At 38.7% G+C, this 20,321-nt stretch overlaps 1 protein-coding gene across 2 annotated transcripts in view; it reads right to left on the bottom strand.

Moving 5' to 3' along the window:
• Positions 1–16,085, bottom strand: part of CASK (calcium/calmodulin dependent serine protein kinase) — a 144,447-nt gene extending 128,362 nt beyond the window's left edge. The window contains exon 1 of one of the 2 annotated variants that reach the window (XM_026042843.1): positions 15,979–16,085. The gene's annotated coding sequence lies outside the window, so the exon portion shown is untranslated. The remainder of the gene's footprint in view (positions 1–15,978) is intronic. The other variant, XM_026042841.1, reaches the window with a different exon arrangement.
• Positions 16,086–20,321: the final 4,236 nt, after the last annotated feature.

Here is a 20,321-nt window from a genome sequence, read left to right on the forward strand (position 1 = left end):
CCTCCCCATATCACATAAAGGAATTGTCTGCCACCAAGATCATCATTTTCATAAATTAGTCCTAACAAATATCACGCTGCAAAAAGGGCTAAGTGTAGCCCCACTGAAGTCTTCCAAGCCTTTAAACTCCATTGGGAACTGGGTCATTTTTTAACAAGTTCTGCTTTTTCTACATATGACTTTTAAGTGAACACCAGTTAACTCCACACGAACACATGAAATAAAGTGCTATGACACAGACTGGATCCCACCATGAAAGAAACAAGATTCCTGAGCCCTTCACAGCTCTAGACAGCTGCTGGAAAAGTACATTTCCAGGAATACCAAACCAAAAGTCTATTCCACTAAGCAACTCTTAGCTTTCCCGTAAGGCAGAGCCTTACGGGAAAGTAAGAAGGGCAAAGAAAGTTATATGTAAGTAAGTTATATGCAAGTAAGAAGGGCAAAGCAAGTTATATGTAAGGGCCACTCAGCATCTACAAAATGTTAGCGTGGCAAATGCAGACTGATGCATGATCCGGAAATTCTGTATTAGCAGGTACAGAAGAGAATTTTCCAAGACTGAAGCAAATGATGAAATCAGCCCCATGTTAGCCAAGCCAGTGGCTGCAAATTTATCAACTGCTACTCTTGCTGTATTCCTTACAAGTAAACTAAGAACTAAGACCAAACAGAGTCATTCCTTTTTTGGGGGGAAGAGAGGAAGGGGAAGGCACTGGATCATAAGCATAGCCATAGAATTGAGGAAACAAAGCATGCTGCGGAAACTGAAGCTCCTGGGCTTTTTGCTAGGAAGAGCAATCACAGTTTCAGAAAGATAGCAGAATCTTCTTCATCTGATAAAATATCCACATCCAATCCAGCAATCAGGTTCTAAAACACAAAGGTGACACCACTATAGCAACTAATATCAAGGAGATATCAAGGATAGAGCAGATAGCAAGGAGCAATCAAATTATCAGAAGGTAACATAAAGATACAGATCTGATGCAGGATATGAACCTAGCTGCCTATCAGCAAATAACCTGCCACCTCACAATAAGCATCTCTAAAGCTCTGCTCTATCATATATCACTTTTAAGTACTAACAGAGAAGAGACCAGCTTTTATACGTAAATGATCTGTCTCTCCCCAACAGCTTTGATATCACTCAGGGCACCGACATTTTGCAGTGGTTGACAATGAAATAATTAGAAAGTAAAACATTTCTGCTGATATAAATTATTAACAGGAATTGTTAAAAGATACTTTTATTGAAGGTTTTTGGCAGTGATAAGAACTCACTGTGACACATATATATGCTCTCAATCTCCAGACCAGTGCTTCCACCTCAAGCAGGTTTACACTGCATTTGCAGAGATTATGATGCCCTTGAATTGCAGACTGCTCTGTTAGTGAGTACAATGCACAGAACTCCTGAAAAGTTTGTGCAAACTGAGGTCTGCAAAGGGAAGAAGTTACTGAATACAACAGAACCAAGGTAGACATTTCTCTTGTTGCATAACATGCAAAGGGACAAGCCAAGAATAAAGCAGTATTCCGGACTGAACTCCTACCCGTATGTCCCTTGTGATCAATTAACTCCACCATTCCCCCAATAACAGCATATAACCAACTCTTAAAATAGGACACTGAAATTCAAGACTGGAGATGATTTCCAGAAAGTGGTAACAAAAGAAAGGCAGAAATTCATAAAAGGAATTAGAATACGAGCAAAATTAAAGGGACAGTACTGAGGGGGCTGGACTGATGACAGGAAACACAAATCTCAACCAGATCAACCACCTAGCTCCATCCGCCACCCACACAGGCCATAACAACAAATGGGAGGCTGAGGGAAAAGACCCTGGAAGTCAAGATATATTTCTAAAACAGAACACAGATGTTCAACACCAGTATTTAGCTTCTGGGCAGTCCTACTTGCTGGACAGGAGCAGGGCAATGGAGAGCAGGTTGGGCAGGATTCTAGCCTTGAGTTTCACTTCCTTGTGCCACTCCTTCCAGCCCCAGCTTGCTCATAAGGCAAAAAGAAACCCAAGCCAATTGCCTGTGAGCTCTTTCGGGAGCAACTGAGCGAGCAATCACAGCTATTTAAGAAACAAGCTCCTACACTTCACAGAATCACAGGATGGTTGAGGTTGGAAGGGGCCTCTAGAGAGTATCCAGTCCAACCCCCTACTCCAGCAGGGACACCCAGAGCACGGGGCACAGGGCGGCATCCAGGCGGGTTTGGAAGATCTCCAGAGAAGGAGACTCCACAGCCTCCCTGGGCAGCCTGTGCCAGGGCTCTGGCACCCTCACAGGAAAGAAGTTCTTCCTCATATGGAGATGGAGCTGCCTGTGCTTCAACTTACACCCATTTGCCCCTTGTCCTGTCACTGGCCACCACTGAGAAGAGCTTGGCTCTCCTCCCTACATTCCCTCTTAAGGTATTTATACATGTTAATCAGATCTCCTCTCAATCTTCTCTTCTCATTCCTTTCCTTTCCCCACACCAGTTTGGATTCATGTGTAAGAAAACCTGGTGGCCCTTAGTAGAAGTAAACCTCTCTCTCTTGATTTTTAAGCATCTCACATAGATTTATTACCTCAGATTCTGTATTAGCACACATCACAAAGAAATATTTTCTTCTGAAGACAATACCCAAACTAGCAGCTGAGTTAACTAAAGCTGATCTCTCTTACACTTCTCCCTTAAGAAAGCAACTTGCCTTGAAACTTGAAAGGATTTTAAAGGAGGGATAATGAAAAAAAAAAAAAAAAAAGAAAGAAAACAAATCAACAAGATAATGAAAACTAGAAGACTAGGCTGCAAGTCTTCCCTACTCCCTTTAAGTCCCCATTTTGGGTTAATGAACTATGCCAACGCAAAAGGCAAAAAAGCACCAAGGCCAGTAGCAATGAAGTGGTAAGAAAGCACATTTAAAAATATGAAACAAACAAACAAAAAACCCCATGACTTTTCTAAGAATCAGTCCCGAAATAATTTCCATGACATATTAAAAAGAAATTCTCAGTTAAGTGCCTTGACAAAGGCTAAGATGTTCTGAAAAAAACAACATCACTTTTTTAATACTAATCTTTTGCAATCAGGCTCTTTTCTCAAAAACAGCTTCAAAAAAAAAAAAAATCTGACAACTGAAACAACATCTCCCCCCTTATCCTAATGGAATTCATGTTACATTATGGAATTCATATTCCTTATGGAATTCATATTACATACATATACATACAACATGTATACAATCCAACATGCATGACCAGACTGTGCAGAGATATCCCTCATATACATTACTTTTCATTCAAGTAAATGACTTGCATCTGGGAAAGACAAACCAGTGGGTGTTGCTTTAGAGAGCTTGGACTGCAACAATACACTAAGCTGTAAAAACTTAAGTCCCCTTCCAAAAGCCTCTGGCACCAAATAAAAAACAAAACAAACAAAAAAAAAACTTAACAAAAGTTGCTAAGCCATCAACATTGCCATCATGTTATAATGCCCAAATCAGATTAAATATTCTGTCTTCTATCTTTTAGGCAGCTAAGTGAACAAACTGTTTTAAAACCACACATCATCTATTACATTACTTTGGAGGTGGGAGGAAAACAGCTTAGTTGAATACTTAAAGTCAATGAATTTAAGTATTTTTTCTGTGATTATTAAGCGATTGTTTCTTAAATCGCTTCATATTCGTGTATCTCATTTCTTTCACTGTATGAAATAAAATAACACAGTAAAGAGAACTGACAAAACATTTCACTTTGACACAGTAGGACATAGAATTGCAGGTAAAAGGTAGAAAGTCCTTAAGCAATAATATTCACATCACAGGTCTTTTTATATCCTTCTTGGTTTTGATTTATTTCAACCAAAAATCTTCCCTTCATAAAGAAAGTAAAAATCATCAATATTCTGCTCTGTATGTTATCCAAGATCCATTTCCTATGTTATTAATTTCTCTAATTGTCTTAAAAGCAGCTTCCCAACAACATGGGAACATTTTTAACATTTTTCCATCACTTTTTAATCAGATAAAGGTATTGCTCCTCTTAAAATTTTTTTCTTTTCTCCAAAAATTCCTTATTCTAAGAGAAACCAAAGTGTGTGTGTGCACGGTCCCTGTCCCTCCCCCAAGGAATAAAACCTGGAAAATGCAAGTACTGTTTAGCAAAACTTACAATTGGACTAAAACCACTGATTTGCCCTCAAGAAGAGGGTTATTTGGCATCTCACAAAATTAATGTGGGCTGATTTGACACAATTACCTGGTTCTAACAAACAACTGGCACACTAACAATTCCTGGTACCTCACACATGTTGAAGTTTCTTCCCCTCCAAGTATTTCTATTCTTCAACGTAAGACAGAGACCTCTCAACTTCTACATGAATTATATGTTAGTCATAAATATTTGCTGATGAAAAAAAGAATGAAATCAGAACAACAGCATCACTGAAGAACAGAGGGTTTTTTTTTTGTTTTATTTTTAAAACTACAGCATGAATAATGCATTTCACTAATTTTTATTTTTAAAACTACAGCATGAATAATGCATTTCACTAATTTTTCAGTTGGAAGACCTGTTATTTGGTGAGAGGATTCTGTTCGGTGTTTTGGTTTAATTAAACTGTTCTTTTTCCACAAACACATTATTTACAGCCACATTTGTGTGTGCAGCAAATCACAAAGTGAAGAGCTTCTGTTTACCAAGGCTGATACAATTCACAGCAACTGGTATCAATCATCAGGTTGTTATGTTGTAACTTTTAGGTAGAGATCAAGAAGCAGTAAGGACTAAAGTCTAATACGAATAATACTAATTTGAATATAGCATAGCATTCTTGTCCTTCTCTATATCTGTACTAGAGTTTTGAACCAAGTATCTGAATAAAATGAGATTAAAAAAAACGTTCTCTGTTCAATATTATTACTTAGGTTTCCTTCAAACTTCACTAACACTTTGCGGGTTTCCATTGCCTATGGCTCAAAACTTGTTTATCAGTTATCCAGGAAAAATATCAATACATGAAGAAAATAACTAAGTTTGCAAGATGATTTGTGAGAAGATTATCCGAGATCAAGACATTCCTACCCTATCTTATCAGACAACCCAGAAGAGCACAAAAAATATGGACCTTGACAAAGTAAACCGCATCATTTCTCTTTTTGGAAAGAAAAATTTCAGACCAGATTTTCACCGGATGTGAATTGTCCCAAGCAAAAACTATCCAACTGAAAGGCTGATTTTTTATTATGGCTTGCTGCTATGACATAATATATATATTTATCATCCTAACATGAAAAGCTTAAAGACTAGCACTTGAAGACTAACATACGGCTTTAGATTCACATGACAACAAATAGAGCAGCAAAATAAAAAAGAAGGGTCTCTCTGGACCAACAGATTATCAGAAATTGCAGCTTAGCTGCAATTAATCCTGAGTTCTGTTGCAAACCAGAACAGAACCAGAACAGAATACATGTTTGTCTCCAAATAGAAAATATTTGAAAATACAGCTGATACTGCTCATCTTCCCTGTGTTTATCACCAGCCCATAACAAGGCAAGCCTATTTGGAAGCCAATTTCAGGACAATTATTGGCAAGAATTGTGACTGGTTAGACGAGTACAGCCTGCGCACATCGACAGAAGCGTTTGGAAAGCACTTGCATTTTGGGGTAACAGAAGTTCCCCAAAAAACAATAATATTGAAGAATCAAGACTTTAGGCCATTTTAAAAATTAGTTGCTTTAAAAAGCATGTTTCCAGAATTATTTGCATAAGTATAATTACATTGAATAATTATTATTATATAATTATGTAATTATAACCCTCTGCAAGCAGAGTTAAAAACCACACATTTATGATTTGGATTACTGCACTTTAAAAAAAAAAAAAGGCTAAAAGAAAAGAAAAAAAGAAGGAAAAAAGAAAAGGTTAAAAAACCCCACAACCCCACCAGCATTATTTACACTTTAAGTGGCATGGGATGAGCACTTTCACCCCCTGTCCCCACTCCCCTCTCCCTGAAGGCCCTGGCGATGGGGAAAGCAGCTGACACCTCCCAGCCCTTTTCATTGTGTTGTTATCGGCCAACAGCCGCGGGACCTTGAGCTTAGTGACACATGAAAGGCCCCGACGGCTGCAATTTGTACTCAAGCGATAAGCCTGAGGGCCCCGAACGAGCCCCAGTAAATGTCTGCCCACAGCTCGGTTCGACTCGGGTATAAAACCTGCCCCCTGCTCCTTCCGAGCTGGGGCCAAGTTCCTCTGGAGAGCTGCAGGTCTGCAGCCAAGAGGTCTCCCCTCAGGATGCGAGGCTGCTTGAGAGCCCTCTCCTTCCACACGAGGGATCTGGGCATTTAGGCTTCGGGATTCAGTCACCTCTTCCTCACAATGCAGTAGATTATTCTCATAATATCCTAATTTGTAGAAAAATTGAACTTCTAAGAGATTGAATGGTCAGTGTTAGTAGCTGATGCAGTCCCTCTGATGGCAGTTTTTGAAAGCTCTTTGGCTGTGTTTTGCAAATCTAAAACCAGTTCAGCTGCTAGAAGATGCGCCAATAAATGGTGCTGTGGATGGGAACTGAATCCACTTGCCTAATTCACACCCATAGACATAAACCTTCAACCAAGGTTAGGAGCAGGGTCAGAACTAGCCATATCCAGGCATCCCTCAGGAGGGACACTGGAAAAGAAGGGTGTGTGTGTGTGGGTCTCATCTGAACCTTGGGGCTCAAGAGGAGGACATTTCCAGATTACACGTGCCCGTTGCAGCAAGGTAGTTCCTATGACATTTAAATTGGCACAGTCAGCAGAATGTCTTGATAGCAGAATTACTACAGAAACATGGTCTTGTGCCCTCCTCACCAGGAGAGGAGCAGACCAGAAATCACTGGTATGGCTCCCCCTTAAAATCTTGGAAAGGACTGTGGAATGTCATGGTAAGGCATGGGGAGCAGAGGAGAGGGAAGCCTTTGTGCTATTCTAGGCATCTGTCTGATGAGGGCGCAAGAGTCTTATAAAATCATCTATAAAAGTGGTGGCATCACCTTCCCCAAAATCAAAGACAAGAATGGAAAAGGCCAGGATCCAAGCTCCCAGGGCGGCTGGAATCATTCTCCAGTGCAAGAATTGCCAGAATTTGCAACTGAGAAGTTATTCTAGAGCTGGGAGAGAAAGGCACTGCTCTCACTACCGTCACGAGGGAAAGCGTCGTGCTCACAGATCAGCAACTGCGAGCTGCCAGTACAACGATGACTTCGAAAATCAGGGCTGTATCAGATGTCACGATGCTCAAAGAAATGGGTGGGTGGGGAGCACTTCAGCGCTCACAAGATCATTGTTTCTGTGTATATCCCAACTGTCTCACGACCATTTCGTCACCTTTTTGAGAGAATAAAGGGAGTCATGAAAGAAACTATTACCATTAGCAAGGAAATGTGACAGAATGACTAGGAAAAGTCTTAGACATGTTATGTTTCTCGCTTGCCGAATGGAGAAGATGCTTCAACCATTAATTACGATTATGTGTGTGGAATCACAGAACATATACAACACCTTGTAACAAAAGGTTTAATGGAAGCAGAAGGATTCACTTCTCTAACTTGAGAATACGAGCTTAGAGTATATCGATATTCCCCATATCATGGCCTAAAGTGCCAAATCCTCATCTGACTGCAGCTTATTTTAAATCTTGGAGGTATGGGGTGACTACACCACCACTCCAAGGACACAGGCTAAATCGTGACAGAGGGCAGGGGTGGCAGTTGCACTTTCACCCCCTACCCCAGTCTGTCAGGGCCATGGGATTGTCAAGATTGATGGCACCTCCTAACACATTCATTGCATTATGAGCAAACAGCTTTGAAAGCTGGAATTTACTGACACATAAAAGAGCATGACGACTGCAATTTCTATTGAGGCAACAACCTTGAGGCCTGTGAAATTACCTATAAACATGCCTGCCTGCCCACAGCCCTGTTGGACTTGGGTATAAAGCCAACCCCAGCACTTTCCCAGTGTCAGCCAAGTTCTCATCAGAGGCCTGCAGTGGAGAACTATCCCCTCTGCACGAGATGCTGCCCGAGGGAATTCCTCTGGACTGAGACCCCCTTTTGGGTGAGGGATCTGGGCATTTGGGCTTTGGGACGTACTCATCTATTCCTCACAATGCAGTAGATTATTCTTACACTGACCTCCAAACTTGTTGAAAATGTTAACTTTTAAGAGATGGACAGTTTTAGCAGCTGGTGCAGTCCCTCTGATTGCAGTTTTTTGAAAGCTCCTTGGCTGTGTTATGCAAATCTAAAAATAGCTTACCTGCTAGAAGATGCACCGACAAATTGTGCTGTGGATTAGAATGGAATCTGCTTTCCTAACTTGCACCCATAAGCCCTGTAGACACAAACCTTCCACCAAGGCTAAGAGGAGGACAGACCCAGGCTGCCCACAGGAGGGCTGCTGGGGGTCTCCTGCACACCTGGTGGCGGGAGGGCATTCCTAAAATACTGTCACCCCCTTGTAGCTGCTGAGTTACTTGGACAAGCAGTAATATCTACAGTCTACCACCTAAACACAGATTTCTTTAGCAAATTTACACAGTTTGCTTACTTGAGCGAGATATAATTAAACTAAGAGTTTAGACAAGAAGCATACGTTTTAAGGTTTTAGCTTATTTTGGAGAGAACAGTCTACTGTGGGTTTGTTCACTTAAACCACTCAAATTTACTCACTCGGAAAAAAGTGATTTCTAGATTTACAGCATATTGTTCACTGCACATTTACAATTTGCACTTAAGCCTAAGATTTATAGCCATAAGAGGTCTATATAGTCAAGCAAATTATAAAAATCGTGTGTGTTTAATACTCATAAGAAATCATATTAAATCTAATTTATAAAGCCACATCTGTAGAATCTGTGTAAATACACTTGAAAGCAACAAACACTTAAAACATTTAATCCTCCTAGATAATTCTGGCTTGACTGACACAAAACAGAATTCTTAGACATCTTTGCTGAATACTTCATACACTTAACTAATCTTAAACTACCATATGCACAGAACTGTAAATATTTATTAAAGGTACAGAAAAGCTTACAATAATTTGCAAATTGAAAGCCTATTTAAAATCAGCAGTGAGATAGATCTGCTTTGTTTTGTTTGTTTTTCAGAGGGAGAGAGTGACTTACAGCAGAGTTGTAAGAACCATTTTCTACACCGGACTCATCTTCATTCAGTCTTCACAGGATATGGGATTTGCTTTGGAAGGCAGTATTTTTTCCCCCCAAGACTTTCCCAAGGTATTCAGTAAAGCAGGGAATGCCCCAACTACCTGATAGTCCTCATTTTGCTGTTAAGGAATAAATGTCAACTGTCACTCATCTTTTGAGTTCTATGAGGATTTATGCTGAATATGATTGATTCGTATGATTCATAAATCATATGAATATGATTTAGGTAAGCATGTTTTTCCTAAATATAAATATTCTATTAAGTAATACATTTCACACATCAAATATTAACGTTTTCAATTGTAATTTTCAGTGAAATTTACATTCTAAATATTTGTGAACTCCTAGATACAGGTGGGTTCCAAACAACAGAGTTAAGGACCAGCCAGTTTTATGCCAGATTAAGGAGAAGCAATGCCCCAGTACAAGTCAGTATGGAAATCTTCCTCAAATAGTAAGTTTTCTTAATGGCTTGGAAAGACATAAAATGTACACGGATGTACTTCTCTGAAAAAAAGATACCACATTACATATTACCTAAAAAGACCGTTTCCATTAAGATTCGCATATTTAATGATATTCGCTATTTCAGTGAAGATTTTAAACCTAACGCTAACTAAGCTCTGTTTTATGCGTACAACGAGGAATTGCCTTCATAGTGACATACGATATTCACTGACTTTCACTAATTTGAATGATAATAAATTTAAGGATTTTTTTGTAACAAGATTCATCCATTTAGGTTTTATTTTCTTGTTTGAAAAGTGATGCAGAATGACAGAAAAGATCAAAACACTGTTACTTAAGAAAATATTTTTCAAAGCATTATGATTACTTCAAAAATAATGTAAACAGCAAATGCAATTCCATAACACAGCAGTTAAAATTTTAAGAATTGTTTAGTATTAACTATGTATGCATTTCATTACTACATGAATTCTCAGAATTTCAAGAGAAGCAAGTTTTTCTTAATTGTCAAATATGTTATTTTTAGAATAATTATTAAAATTACAACCATAAACTTCATATGTTTGCATTTGGAATCCTACGAAAGGTACTGCTTACATTTACGAAGTCAGACACGTGGTGATTAATAGCGCTACCCAGTCGGATGGCAGAGCTCTCAATAGCAGTTTGACGCTGTTGTTATGTAAACGGACACCTAATCTGGCAAGGTGCAACAGTCCACAGTGATTTCAACCAGTAAACACAACACTCCTTTCTACAACATGGGCACTATCAAGAAAAGACGAACCACGTTATAGGACCATGTGTAGACAAATAGCAAAGATAAAGGAAAAAAAATAAGGAGGGAGGGAGAGGCAGTTCTCCAAAGCCCTTCTGTGTTCAGTACCGTACAAAATTTAGTGTAAGCTGACACACAGTAAAAGCAAGGGACTAAAGTCACACAGGAAACAAAGCCCTTCTTATTTTAGAGACAGCTTGGAAGGAATAAAAAAATTGCTTGCAATGCATAAACAAAGATTTTCCCTCTACATGAGCAATAATTTATCAAAATTGGGTAAATATTCCTATATTCTTTAAAGGGCGTGCCAAATTCACATGTTCTACTTTTTCCCTTCTGAAGATGGAAAGGAAAGCATTATGTTGTCAACTTTGCTGTGAATGGGCTTGTAAAACCTGCTGCTCTTGGAAGCAAACTCTATATTGCTGATCATTATTACTCTTTGCTTACAGACCAGATGAAAGACTTTATTTCTTTATATATCTTCTTGTTCATCTCCTTAACTCAAATTCTATGTGGGAAGCCAAAAGATGTAAAACAATGATACTTGGTCAAGTGACACTCAGAATTTTTATCCCATGGACAGATCTAGTCAAATCCCACCTCTGGACCCATAATAGAAACAGCATCATACCCTCTCTCCTGACCAAATACAACCTCATTTTACACCTTTTAAGTATGACACTATGCAAATGTATTGCCAGAAACAGAATTCTGTAACTCCCTACTCCTGAAAAAAAAAAAAAAAAAAAAAAAAAAAANAAAAAAAAAAAACCACAATCAAAAAAATAAATCAAAAAACCACCAACACGCAGGTACCCGCTTCTGCTTAAAAAGAAACCCTTATGATGCTTTCAGGCATTCTTGTGATTCATTGTATCTGTTAGCTAGTCAACTTCAACATGAAGACAGAAATGTCTTCAGAAAAAAAAAAAAAGGTTTCACTTTTTATAGTGACAGGGGACTACGAGCATTATAAACATGTCTGCTTCCAAATCTTGTATTTGGGTGTTTTCAAATTAACAAAAGGTTTCACTAAATATGTGATTTTGCAGCCTATGGAGATGACCGTCCCCTCAGTACCAAAATTCAACGAATACTCAATGAATCTTCGGTGACTCTTCAAAATATTCCAGTGTAACAGTGTTATCTATAATACCATTAACACTACAACACTTAGATAAGATTTCATGTAGTTAATGATAATAAAGCAAAATCAAACTGATGCAGCTTTTTTTTCCCCTCTGAAAAAGTCTTGTTATTTCCACCTCCAATGGAAGAAAATCTGTATCAATCCTTCCTCCTATTTTGACTAAATCACGGAAATTTTAGTGAGAAGCGATCCCTGAAGCTCATCCAATCTCACCTCTGACTCAAAGCAAGGTTGCTACCAAGACCACGTTGGGATAACTGTGCCTTCATCTAGCAATCCTGCAGCCTTCACACACAGAGGTTCTGTAGCCTCTCTGGGTGACCCAGGCCCTGCTGTGTTACCCTCCAAGGGCCAAGTTTTCCTTTGTGCTCAATCTGAATCTTCTGAAAGGCCGAAATCAGCATCCGTTACTTTGCTGCACTACCCTGTCACTGTTAAAAACACTTCGGCTCTGCCACCTTCAAGTGGCCGCCCGCTACTATTATGGCACCCCTTTTCTGGGCACAACAGCTTAAGTTTGGTTGCAATGGTACCACACAGAAGAAACCTCCCTCGATCTCCTTTTCTATACTACTTTTAGCAGCCAAACATGGAGTCTGCCTTACAAGAGTGAAAATTTTCCTTTATTTATATATGCTTTGTTAAATAGCAGTGAAATATGGTACCCCACAGAACTGACAACTCCTTGAGGCTCGGCGTAGGCGGCAATTTCTAAATTAAAGGCAGAGTCTCCCTTGTTCTTCCTCCAAATGTCACCCACAAGGGGTTTGTAGCCCCCTTGAAAAAAAATCTCACCACACACAGACTGACAGTATTTTTGCACTCAGATCTGTGCTCAATGGTAACATCATATTTTTGTTTAACCATTTAAAACCTGTGGGGTAGGGACAGTTCTTGCACAGTTAGTCTCTTTTACATGTCGATACCTCTGCAAAAAAAAACCCGGCTTGTGACTCACCTTAGTTTTCCAATATGGACAGGTTAAGATACTTGGCTTTGAATCAAGGCTTTTCCAATGAACTAGGCTAACAAAGTAATCTAACAAACACAAGTCCAAATGAAAATAAATAAAACCCAATTCTTTCACGCAAGAAGGATAAATTATGCAAGGAAAAAAAAAGAAAAAAGAGCAATGTCATTATTATGCGAAAAAGAAAAATCACTCAAAATCTGAAAGAATATCAAGGGAAAGAGCAGGGTGCTTCCTGTAGAATAAAAAACAATCTGATGCTAGTTGGTATTTTTTTTCCAAAAACAAACAAACAAAGGGAATGATTGTCCTGTGACACCATATTGCCTATAGCACTATTAGCTTCCATTCAATTACCTAGTCCCTGCGAGTACTACAAGCGATCAAAGAATGAGAACACATCTTCCTACGTTACAGTTTTGCCCTTTGTCACAGACGAAACAAATGGCTCCACAACTTGCTTCCAGAGTCAGTTGGGGTTCTCCTATCAGCTCCTCTACGAAGCTTTGCAGTGGCCTGCGAGCATACAAACCTGCACTAATCTGCCCAATCAATTTGTCCAATAAATAAGATCTCTCGTCTATTAGAAGGTGGCAACAATCATGGTAAACATTTATTTTGATTGAAATATTTTTCCACATAAAATGACAGATAATAGATCGTAATACATGATTAAATCAATCTCCTCTATCAATCTTTTTTTTTTCCTCTCCTCTCTCAAAAGACATGCATAGGACACTGTCCTTTATTTTTACAATTGCTTTAAAAGCACTCAGGAAATCATGCGGTCCCTTGAGCAGAGACAAAGGGTCAACAGACTTTAATAACACAGATAAGTTAGGACACTACAGGGCCTGACGATGCACAGTATGCAAAAGCATGAATACTAATACTTAGACCCAATAGAATTTAGTCCGAATTAAATTTGTTAACTGCTCGGCATTATTAGGTAGTATTTTTTTTTGCTTTATCACCAAACTATTGCACAGATGCATAAAAATCACCTGAGATACCTGTGCATATACACATCACATTTATAAAGCAACCTTATGGAAAGTTTATACTAATTACAAGTTTTACTTACTAGTTGGTTACTGCTCTATCAAACGCCACAAGTGCTCATAAAAGCATCAATTGATAAGCAGATAATAGCCTACTGAAACATTAATTTTTCAAAGCTTGATTGTTTTTATTACTATAGTAAAAGCTGTGAAGACCAGCAAAGGGTTTTTCTTTTCCAATCTATCCTCTGTTCAGTCTCCTGGGGGCTTTGAGAGATTGGAATGATACTTTTTCTTGTATCGAACAGTTCTAAACTCCTTTTCGAGCATTGTACTGTTGAGTCTTAATTGTCTCCCTGAACAGTGTTAAAACTGTATTCCTGTACAGATCACATGTAGGCTTTTGGTGCTAATACCACAGAACCACATAGGTTGCAAAGGACTTTGAGGGGTCATCTAGCTTGAACTCTTCTTTAAATTTGGTCCGACCAGACCATGTGGCTCAGGGTCCTGTCCAGCCCAGTTCCCAGAGACTCCAAAGACACAGAGTCTATGACCTCTCTTGGCAACTTGTGCCAGAGTTTTCACTCACTCTGAGGGTGCATTCTTATATCTAATGAGAATTTCCCCAGGCTGTCATTTGCCCCATTGCCACTTGCCTTTTCACTGTGCACCTCCAGGAAGCGGCTAGCTCCATCTTCTCAGTACCCTTCTATTAGGTAGTTGAAGGCAGCACTAAGATCTCAGCTTAGCTTCTCTTCTTTTGCTGAAGAAGCTCAGTTCTCTCAGCTTCTCTTTTGGCATGAAGTTCTCCCATCTCTAAACTGTTTGATGGGGACTCTGGTGGGGCTGATTCTAGTAATTCTTTTTTTTTTTTTTTTTTTTTTTTTAAACTGAGCACCTTGATCCATGTGCAGTCTAACAAACACAGAGCAAAGGGAATGATCACTTCCTCTGACCTCCTGGCTATGTTCTTGCTTCTTGTCTATGTGGCTGGCTGCCTCTGCTACAGGGCTACACTACTAACTTGTGTAAACACGTTAGAAATGACTCAAAGTTCTCACCCATAAACATACTTCATACCATTCCATGTAAGGTCCCATGCCAGGTACTTCTGCCAAAGCACCCAAGAGACGTTTCAGATCTAACTGTAACTGTAGGGACACACTCACCCCTTACTTCTTAGCGCTCTACATACACGTGAAATTCATGTACGGACTTGTCATCGGCACCCTCAGACTACGAAGGTCCCATGAGACTCTGATGAAGAAGGGAAGCAGGCTGGGTTTTGAATGGACACATAAGCAATAAAAGTCTCTTTCCAAGCACTGATAGCCTTCATTCTCTTTCCATCAATTGTTTATAATCATATTCATGCAACATTTAATTCCAAGCATTACCTCCCAAACTGCACAGGTTGCCTGCAGAAATGTCCTTAAGAAACACAGATTGCTCTGCTGAAACACGATTATCTCTAAAAGCCTCTGCAACAGCATAATGCTTAGTGAAAATTTAGAAAGAACAGTTGGCAGCCCCTCTCAGTAGTCAAATATAGAAAATCCTTCAGATTCAGAATGTCACAGGCTAAAAGAATTATACAGCAATTTGGGCACATTCTACCTGGTAATTCCTCGTTAACATGCTCATACCAGGCTGCTCCTGCCTGCTGACAGAGGCTGGAGGTATTCCCGAAGGGCTATCCCTTGGATGTACAGAATGAAATATAAATAGAGGACCCTGTGCCTTGTGTTGTAGGTGTCCCTGCTTGAGCAGAAGGGTTTGGACTAGACGGTCTCCAGAGGTCCCTTCCAACCTCAGCCATTCTGTGACTCTGTAGCAAGTTTTAGAGCATGGCACACTATGTAAGGAAAGGCTGACTTTCTTTAAAAGTTACTTTGGGAATCTTCCCAAGTAAGAATCTTCCCAAGTTCATCTTAAGATGAACAGGTGTCCTTTTCCCCAAAACTCATATCTCAAAGAGAGTCAGAAGGTGGAAAGTTGTAGAGAGATAATTTCAAAAGAGTAAAACAGTACTGAAAAAGCCAAAACTCTGAGACTTAGAATGTTCTAAATGCTCTCATCATTTAAGTTTGCGCTTTAACACACTTCATAAATGCAATTCCCCCAGGAAGGTAATCTAATATTTCTTCTGTGCAAGAACTGCCCTCTTGTCTGCACGATTTTAATATACTCCTGTTAGCTTAGAAATGCTGGCACTGGGTTAAATCAAGTTAAATTGGAAGTACAGGATATTGCTTTAAAACTTCTTCAAACAAGGCAGGCTATTACAGAGCAAGCAAGCAAGGAAACGGTTAACAAAAACAAAACAAAACTTAAACAGCATCTGTGTAGGATTTAAGTGCCTCTCCTACCTTCTGTGCTTAATCCAGGACTTGAAGTGAATTTTGCTACATCGACAATCTTTACAGCAAACTGTTGCCCTGTTTCCCTGTTGATACATCGCCGCACAACACTGAAAGGACCCCTGAAAGACAAACAGAGAAAAATCAGCAATAAAATATCCATTCTTTTCCAATTATTTCCATTTCAACTGTAGATTCCAACACATCATTCAAATACAGTATTTATACAGAAGCTTGTTTCACTCTTCCTTGTTGCCCGTAAAGTAAAATATTAGTTTGACAACAGGCTAATATGAAGATCTCTTCATGAACTTTGTATATTTCTGTATTAAAGAAAGCTCAAATATATTCTCTTTTCAAACTAGTTTAGAAGGTCTATATTCTTAGAAACTTTATATAATATTATTCCTAAATTTTAAATGGCTATTTTGATGCACAGTCCAGACAAGTGAAAATGTATACAACTGAATTTCAAACTTCCTGAAGTGCTTTTAACTCGAGTAATATTCATGATTTATACTCTAATAGATCACATTCTGCAGCTCGTATTCCTCTTGACTTCAAAAAGAAAAATTAGCAGCATTGACTTCAGAGCTTCACTGACAGCACCAGAGAGAATAAAAAGCAAAACAGTGAGGGGACAAGTCAGCCCTTGCTTTCAGTTCAATATTACGGTTTAGAAATTACCATTATTTGAAAGAATTGAAAGGATATTACTCTAGAGTAATGGCAAAACAACTAAAGTTGTCATGGACTTTTTTTTTTTTTTAAACAATTAGCTTTATTTTGAATATATTTGACACCAGTGCACATCAACAGCTTATGCAACAGTGAAATATCACAAAATTCTATCACTTGTTCTCAACTTTAGTGCTTTAAACACCCTCCCCACAAAATTGCAGACACTGAAGGTCTATTAAAGCTAATGCAGGTGGATGCTCATACCACATTTAACTTATAACAAGTTATTTAGAAAATTGCAATTTTATTTTCCAAAACATGAGCCAATTCAGTGATAATTCTAAGCTGTTCCACTTTAAAAACCTCACTACTGAAATGCATACATGGGGTGAGGTTTCTTTCAGCAGAAGACTTTAGGTTTCTGGTGCTTCCATACACTGTTAACAGACAATAAAATCAGACAATTATGTCAAGTAAGGCATTCAGACATGAAAAATTGTTCTAATGGGTTGCGAAAATGAAACAAGACCTTTCAAGACTGCAGCAGTTGTGACAAAGTCAGTCCTTTTTGTTGCTACATATTCAGTGACTGACATGCCTGTAGATGAAGAAACTCATTTTACAGTCTTCACAAAAAGATATTAAGGGGAAATTCTGAGCAGAAAGAGTCAATGCTGTGAAGCTCATCTACTGATTGAACCATCACCTGCTGAGTGAAATAAAAGGTTAAATATAGCTTAAAAGATGGATTCTTCCACCTGGGCAGTGAACTGGAAATTGGTTTATGGGTTTTTAAGCAATGAGATTGCAAACCAACCCAATTCCCCCAAATAAAAGGCTCTTTAAAAAGGTAAAAAGGTCTAACTGAGGGCACTCACAAATTCTTACCACTTCAGCATGCACCTGGATGACTCAAAGAATATAATTCATTACGCTACCAAACCTGTACCCTCAAAGCTGATTTTTGTATTCTTTAAAGAGCATACTCCACCGTTTCCTTAAAATAGGATGATTTCTGACAGAGTATGAATACCAAACCAGATAATGAATGAAAAAACAAACATTCAGATGCTACAAAAACATTTATTAACACAATTCTATATGTGTAAATTATGTAACCTCACTCAAACAGAACTACTTACAGAAGGCAACTTAAACACACTCCTACTGTCTGAGCAAATTATCCGAACAGATGACTATTTTCTTCTTATCTGTATCCACACCTCACTATGACTCAGTATTTATAGTTACCCTGAATGTTTCAAAAAGGTGTTTAATTAAGACTCTAAATACGTAGCACTCTTCTGATATCTGTAAGTAAAAAAAGGTTCCACTAGTCGGGATTGGAGCTGACTTGCCCAGAGTAACCGTTTATTAAGGATTCCCAGTTTATGTGGACCAGTGCTACCTTCTTATCTCAAGTCCCCGTTGACTGTTACAGCACCTGTCAAAAGTAAAACTGCTTTTAAATAGAGTAAAATGTATTTAAACCATGATAATTTAAACACATTTCAAAACCTTGACTACAGCTTCAGTATAACACCAGCAATATTCATTTTCATCCATAATTACCATAAATCCCTAGAATTTGAGTTCATTTAACTAAAGTAGGTGCTTCTTTTTTCTTTGTTCTCATTAGTTTTGCCGAAAATCTTTATGAAGGTGTTAATTAACATTTTTCGCATAATCTTATACAGAACTGCCGATAACTAGAGAGTAGAGAAGCCTGACAGAAGCACCATAGCCCTACTGATTAATAGGCCAATGACTTCTGCTCACTCATGATCCTATAGGGACCCTGTGAATATAACCTTTCCCTCACTGATGGCCAAGGTACTTCCAGATTTCCTCTAGTCTTGCCCATCCACCTGAATAAGCGTACAAACTCCTAGCAGCCAAGGAGCGATGGCTGGAGAGGCATCAAACAGAAAAGAACAGTCCGGCTGCCAAAAGGATTGGATTTTGTGTCACCCTGAGCTCTCCCTCCCTCCTTCTTTTTCTCCCTCTCCCCCTCTCTGTCCCTTTCTCTCTCCCTCTCTCTCAACTGTGACTTATATTTTTCCTCCTCAGTACATTAAAAAAACTTTAGAACCCCAACTTGAGCAAGCTCAGTCCTGAATACTGCTATGTTTGGGGCAGAGCTGAAACAGACACGTGTACATTAAACTTATATATGCTAAGGACAAAAGTACTGTAATCAACAGTCTGCAATGAAAAACCTGGAGATGATAACTCCCTAAATAAGGAAAGTTCTAAATCTCTCACGAATTCTTATCTTGCAAAAACGCTTTCTAAGTGATTGGATAATAATTACTTCAAGAGACCGGAAACATTTATATCACAAATAAACATTCAAAACAGTACCCGTTCAGTTCCATAACAACAAAAGGTACTAAAAAAATGCACTATAACCTGGAACCTTACTTAAGGTATTTACAGAACAACCAGCAGTGCCCACTATACACTCATTCTATTAAAAATACATCAATTTGAAGTCTCACATGGAAATCAGAAGTTCTTTTTAACATAATTTCAAGATTATGTTCACATAATCCTGTGTTCACAGGCCTCAAATATCCCAATTTTTCAAGACTAGCACTCTCATAATTGAACCTCAAAGCAGTACACGATACATACAGTATGCACTAGATGTTATACATTCAATGAGAAAAGCAACAAAATAAAACTTATTACCAATTTCAGGTGATTTCTTATTTCACAAATTTTTAAAAGATTCACGAAAGGTACCCTCTCAATTGCTGGAACCTCCTATTTGAATTGAGAGGGAGTATAAAGTGGAGAGACTAAGATTACTTGAAGATAATTATTACTTTTGCTGCGTTTCTTTACAAAAGGCAATTTTAAAACAATGGTTTTAAGCAGCTACTACGGCTTCCGTGTACCAATTAACAGAAAAGACCTTTCAAAGTTGTCGCTTGCTTTTTTATATTTTCCTCACAGCTCCTCACAGAGATACTCTGCCTTCTCAGGAAAAGAAAAAAAAAAAAACAATCCATGTTTTCTGGAATAGCCATTTTACACCATAACCTTATTTGGAAGTTAAACAACAACCAAGTCCTTCAGTCTCAGCACTAAATCACACTCTCTTCCTCAAGACGGAAAAGGACTGAACATTTTTCGCTCAGGTGCCACTGGTGATACCAGAGGTGATTCGACAACTGTGTCTGCCACTGAGGCAGCACTAAGTTGCTCTCCTCGCTAAATAGCGATTCCTCTGCCTATTACTCTTGCAACTCAAATTACACAGATCTAAAACAGAGAGGTAAGGCCATGAGGGTATGTAAAGCTATAGCTCTAGATGCAGGTATCAGAAGTGTTACAGATATATCTGAGAAATTTGTTCATTTATTAAAGCAAAGGAACTTGCACAATTATGTTACAAAATACACCTTCATCCTACTACAGTCATGAGAATTAAGAACTACTTCCAGATTGCAGTGTAACAAGTTCTATATTTAATTTTTCCTCTCTGCTACTCTTTAAAAGACCTGCCTGCTGAGATGCGCAATCCCTTGGTTTACAACTAATTCTCCCACCCCTACCCCAACTTCCAAAACTTTTCACTGCAGTTAACATGAGCAGAACAGATTGCCCTTGTTCAAACTTTGAGAACCACTCAAATACATTTGTGAGGACTGACTAATTCCTTC

Source organism: Nothoprocta perdicaria, unplaced genomic scaffold, assembly GCF_003342845.1.
Source record: "Nothoprocta perdicaria isolate Ctin4 unplaced genomic scaffold, notPer1 scaffold_315, whole genome shotgun sequence".
Lineage (NCBI taxonomy): Eukaryota > Metazoa > Chordata > Aves > Tinamiformes > Tinamidae > Nothoprocta > Nothoprocta perdicaria.